Source organism: Lactuca serriola, chromosome 5 (genome assembly GCF_051521515.1).
Source record: "Lactuca serriola cultivar US96UC23 chromosome 5, Lser_US96UC23_V15, whole genome shotgun sequence".
In the NCBI taxonomy this organism is placed as follows: Eukaryota; Viridiplantae; Streptophyta; class Magnoliopsida; order Asterales; family Asteraceae; genus Lactuca; species Lactuca serriola.
Genome location: NC_136412.1, coordinates 327789510 through 327795023, shown reverse-complemented (window position 1 = coordinate 327795023; position 5514 = coordinate 327789510).

Sequence of the window (5514 nt, the reverse complement as noted above, 5' to 3'; positions counted from 1 at the left end):
CCATCAGGCTATCCGACTTGTCGAGTCAAATTATGGACTCATCGAGTTCACTATGAACTCGCCGAGTTCATGAGTGGACTCGTCGAGTCCCCCTTGCAGAGTGCACTTTTCCGACTTTTCCAGCTTTAAACAATTAAGCATGCATCAATATAACATAAAACAACCCATGACACTAATACCACTGTTAGATTTCATTTACTCTAACATCCCTATGGTGCAAATACAACCCTAATGCTTTGGATCTAATTTTTCTCTAGTTATACATGCAATAATATTATCCAAAGCATAAAGCCTACAAATAGCATACAAATTGACAATTGAATCATAAAACTAGTTAGAAGATTACCACTTGTTGTAGCTTGTTGTATTTAGCCTTTAAGAACTTAGAACCTTAAGTGTGATGCCTCTAATAAGTCACAAACACCACCAACAATTGGAGGATACTGAAAGAGAGCTTCTAGGCACTAAAATTCGGTTATAGTATCTCCAAGATTACTAGTGTATCCAATTTTAGGCTAAGGGGTGTCATATATATAGTGTAGGAATCCAAGAGTCATGGGTAAACCCTAATCCATACACTTAGGTTATGATCCATATCTCATGTGGGCAACTCTTCATGGACACTTACATAAACTTAGCCCATCATGGATCAATATCCCAAACCATATATATATATATATATATATATATATATATATATATATATATATTATACTTATAATATATTAACAAATCACAAGCAACCTCTTTCTCAAGTATACATCCTATCAGATTGTTCTGGTGAAGGCAACCTAAAAGGACCATGCTACTCCTGGGTCAAGTACATACCAATTATAGTTATGGGCTTAGACACCTAATCCAACATATAGTAGGCAAGCTTGAGGAATGATTAACCACTCTTAAGAGGTTAGATGTAGGATGTATGTGTATCCTAGATGTTTAGGCCTAGTGGTCAGGAATTGCGTATGAAGTTCTGCCTGATTTTTATGATATCTTATAATCATTCGGTTCCCCTCCTCGAACGTTGATTGCTTTCTGCTTTGGGGGACTCATATTGATGTGAGTTAACAAGTAAATGAATATGCTAAGTTACATGCTGCAAAGGTTAAATAATTTTGGAATGATGGATTCGGCCCTATTGTGTAGCTCTCGTTTGAGTGTAACTGTTTTAGTAGGGTTGGGTCTTTTAGTCGAAAGATTATTTAAGTTTTGTTACATGTAATTGTATTGATGAAGTGGTTAACTGAAATTAATAGGGTTTTTAGGCAGTTGATGGCAGGGTGAGGTGGAGAGCCTACGAAGTGCTTTAGTGCGGTTGCTACACTGTTTAGCAGGTATTGAGACTATTATTATGAGTATGTGACTTAGAGAACATAGGATTAACTCTTGATGAAAGTATGGATAGGTGTGGAAGGTAGTATTGGTCTTGTACTATTGGAAGCACTGGATCCATACTTGAATTGAAGGAAGTTATGAAGATTCTAAGTGTAACATCCGGAATTTCAGGAATTATATTTATTCATTTTTATTTCGAGTTTTATGAGAGGACTCGGCGAGTTGGTGCATAGACTCGCCGAGTAGAGACGCGATTTCTCACCCGGATTAATGACCGGACTCGACGAGTCGTATTGGTGGACTCGGCGAGTCCGCGCTGTTTAATGAAACCCTAATTTCTCGGGTTTGGGGCCTATTTAAAGGGCCTTATGGCTGTCATTTGTGCTCACCAGCCCCCAGAGAAAAACCCTTGTGAGATTGAGCGTTTGGAGTAAGAGAAGGAGCCATTGTTGACCTTGGTGGTGTTGTCTAGCAAGGGAAAGGAAGCTATAGCCAAGAAGAAGCAAGATGGTTAACTTCCTGAAGATCTGAGGTTTAGAAACATCACATTTTAGGTACTGTTTTTGAACCATTTTCTGTTGAGGTGATGTTCATGTTGATTTAGGGCTTATTGAGCTCTTTTGTGACTAGATCTAGTGCTCCCATGGTCCCTTAAGCGAGTGAGGTTCTGGATCTGGACCCATGGAGGTCCAGAGTGCCTCTTTATCCAAGCTTTATATGAGTCTATGGAGGTTTTGGTTTGGGATCATTATGTTTGAGGTTAAAACACCATTTATGAGTCATTAGATGTGATATGAGCGCCAAGACATAGACTTTACGAGATAAATAAGCTTGGAAAGACTGGATCTATGAGTTAGTGGAACAGATCTGTCCTCAGAAGGTCGTTTGGGGTTGTGCATGGAATGCACTCGTCGAGTCCATTGGTAGACTCGACAAGTTGGAGCGAGTGGTTTCGGGTTTTCGAACCAGGGGTTGAGGAACCAAGTTGGGTGAGTGACTCGATGAGTCGGAAGGGGATTCAGAGGAATCGGGTCCCCGAAGGGACTCGACGAGTTGGGTTGACCGTTGACCGTTGACCAGAGTTGACCGATGTTGACTTGATAGAGTTAGTCAACCCTATTTTGGAAAGTGTTAAATAGGGATGTATTTGTGTTATAGGAGGACTATAGCTCGGGTGATCGAGCACTAGTGATTTCAGGGATTTACGAGTTACCAAGATACGCGAGGTGAGTCTTCTCACTATACTTTACCTTAAGTAGGTAATTAGAGTTATGTGATACAGTGTTGTATGCTATATATGTGTTATGTGTTGCACTGCATTATTCTTTGTGATTTATGATGTGCATGTTACAGAGTTGGAACCGGAAGGTTCACAGAGATAGAGTCTGAGGGTTCATAGAGTTGGGAGCACGGACCCAAAGAGCTATAGCCTCGAGTGGCAAGTATGTGTTATATATATGGTATTTTGGGGAACTCACTAAGCTTTGTGCTTACAGTGCTTGGTGTTATTTGTTTCAGGTACTAGTGAGGATCGCGGGAAGGCGCCAGCCTGATCAGTACACACACGGGATTTTTATGTTATGAGATCTTGGGATTTTTATATGCTATGGATTTGAGTTTCAAAAAATGATGTTTTTATGAATAATAAATGAATTATGTTTTTATAAAATGCGACAAATTGTTTTAATTTTTACGGTGTTACACTAAGGAACTGGTTGAGGGTAGATAGCATGGTTTGAGAATGTGATATGTGACAATGTTTCTATATCTGTCGATCTTTTGGTTACAGTTGTTTAGGATGAGGATGGGTATGGTGATGGTTTGGGCCTTGGTATCCATGTCTGTTTGGATTTAAAAGGTGCTTACCTATGTGAGTTAGTTAATTTTGAGGTCACGAAGGCCTTACTCGAGCTGGTGCCAGTAAAGTCGCGAGTCTCAAGAAGAAAGTGGTTGTTATGATCAGCTCGAGGATTGTAGCCGGAGGCTGAGTCACTGGCATATGGTTTGGAATGTCTCTATCTACGATTGGGATTATGTTCCTGCAGCTTTCCGTGTTCGAAAGAAAGAGAGAGAAAACATGTGACCTTCAAAGTTGGGTGTAGACATAGAGCAAGATGGTTGCGGTTTTTGTCGACAAAATATCAGTGTGGGAATGCACAAGATGATTTTTTGGATTGGTTTCCTTGATATGCAATCAAGGGTTTGTTTTCTTTGGATATAGGCGGGTGAGGTACCGGATTGATGGTTTGGGAATTGTGGACGAGGTAAGTCGTAATCCATTTGTTTCGGGATAGAAAATCGGTGCTATGAATGGACTGTCAGAATTATTGTTTGTGTATTTGCACGGGGTTCATAATTTCAGAAGTGGTTATGATTGGAAATTTATGAGGTCTTCATCTAAGATTTAGTTGCTCTTAGGGCTTGCTTGGTCCTTATCTAGAAGATCATCTTACATGTATTATACATTCCAAGAGTCAATGATGGTTTGTACCAGGTTGAGTCAGTTTGAGGTATGGTTTGGTTGCAACACCAATGGGAGGTAGTTTGAACCTTAAATAGGAGAGAACTAGATATTCTACTTTGAGGATCATCGATCTTTTCGAGTTTGTGGTGTCAGGAGAAAGGTTCATAGGGATCTGTGGTGTGCGTATGCGAGACTTCGATTCAAGATTTGGTCAAGTCACAGGGTATAGAGCAAGTGGCTATCAGATGTATGTGTTCAGGAAATACACGAGTTGTCTCGCAGCAAGAAGTATTTGGTCAAGTAGCTTGTTGTAGTCATCGGTCCTTTGGGATCCAATGAATAGATGAGGAGGCATTAGGATCACTCAAGTTGAGTATCGGTTGTTGAGGGATTTTTCATCTTGTTGTATGCATTGCTATTTATAGTCTAGTCTCGGCAGTTGTCGATCGGTAATCAATTTCGGAGATAGATATGTTCAGCTCCTCGTGGGTGTCGGTTTAGTAGTGTATTGTTTCACTGGATTAGGTGTCAATGCATCCTCAATCATTGGTCATTCCGTTAATCATCAAAACAGAGATTCTTCGGAAGTTTTGAGTTGTATCAGTTGAAGTTTAATGGATTCATCAATCTATTGTGAAGTTCAGCTCGAGTTTGGAAGATGTCCTTGGTTATTGGGAGTCTAGAATATGGGACAGTGTTGTTCAGTTTTCCAGATGGGACATTGGATCCATGTAGAATCTAATTTTTTGGCATGTTGTACCGGGTAGGGTTGATGATTAGATGGATCCGACCATGGTTTTAGCAGCATTTCTGGTTAACTTTAAAAGTTTTATCGAGCTAGTTACATGTTTATGGAATATTTTCCGGTCGTTCGTGAAGAGTTTTTGTTAATGATTGAGGTTCTTCATTTCATTATATCTTCTAGTACTTCCCCCTTTGGGTAAGGTTCTAAGGAAACAGGAACATAGTAGATCCAGGGTTGTTTATGGGTTTCCTTAATGGTACGTATGGCGGTAAGTTCATTAGATTTTGTTGTGAGGGACGTATGTGGTATGGACAAGATAGCAATGGAGCACTTGGTTCAAGTTATATACATTTTTCTTATTTAGATTATAGCCTTTGAATTGGAACAAGAGTGAGACTGCCTATCTCATTCTCTGGTTGAGTCTGACTATATTTTATGTCTTATTTTTCATTGGTAGAAGCATGCATTGTGAAAGTAATTGTGTGTGATAAAATGGTGTGTCCTGGGTTGTGTTTGATTAGCGTCGAAAAGGGTGTTGAATGGGTTTATTCTTGAGTATATTTAGACCCGGTGAAGCTGGTGGTGAGACTTCAGGCGAGTAATAGAACAACGACAAGATCAGTGTAGTACCGTGCGCTTATCGTTTTAGTTGTTAGAAGGTGTCACGATGTATCTTGAACCAATGGTTGTATGATTCTTGTAGGCAAGACTCCATAGTCGTTTGGTTGAGACTCTTAGGTCTCGAATCGTTAATCTTATTGGTATGGTTGGATGTCAATGCGTTGTTTTTAGGAGTCAGGAGACTCAGTGACCAGCTGGTTTGGATCATGTGGTCAAAAAGGTTATTCAGTTTGATATATTATTTGTGCATGAAAATTCGCTTAATGAATGTTTTCTATGGTGTACCCCATATTCTTGTGCGCTGTGTAGTAGGAACATCATCTAGTTGAGTATGTGATCAATTATTTTT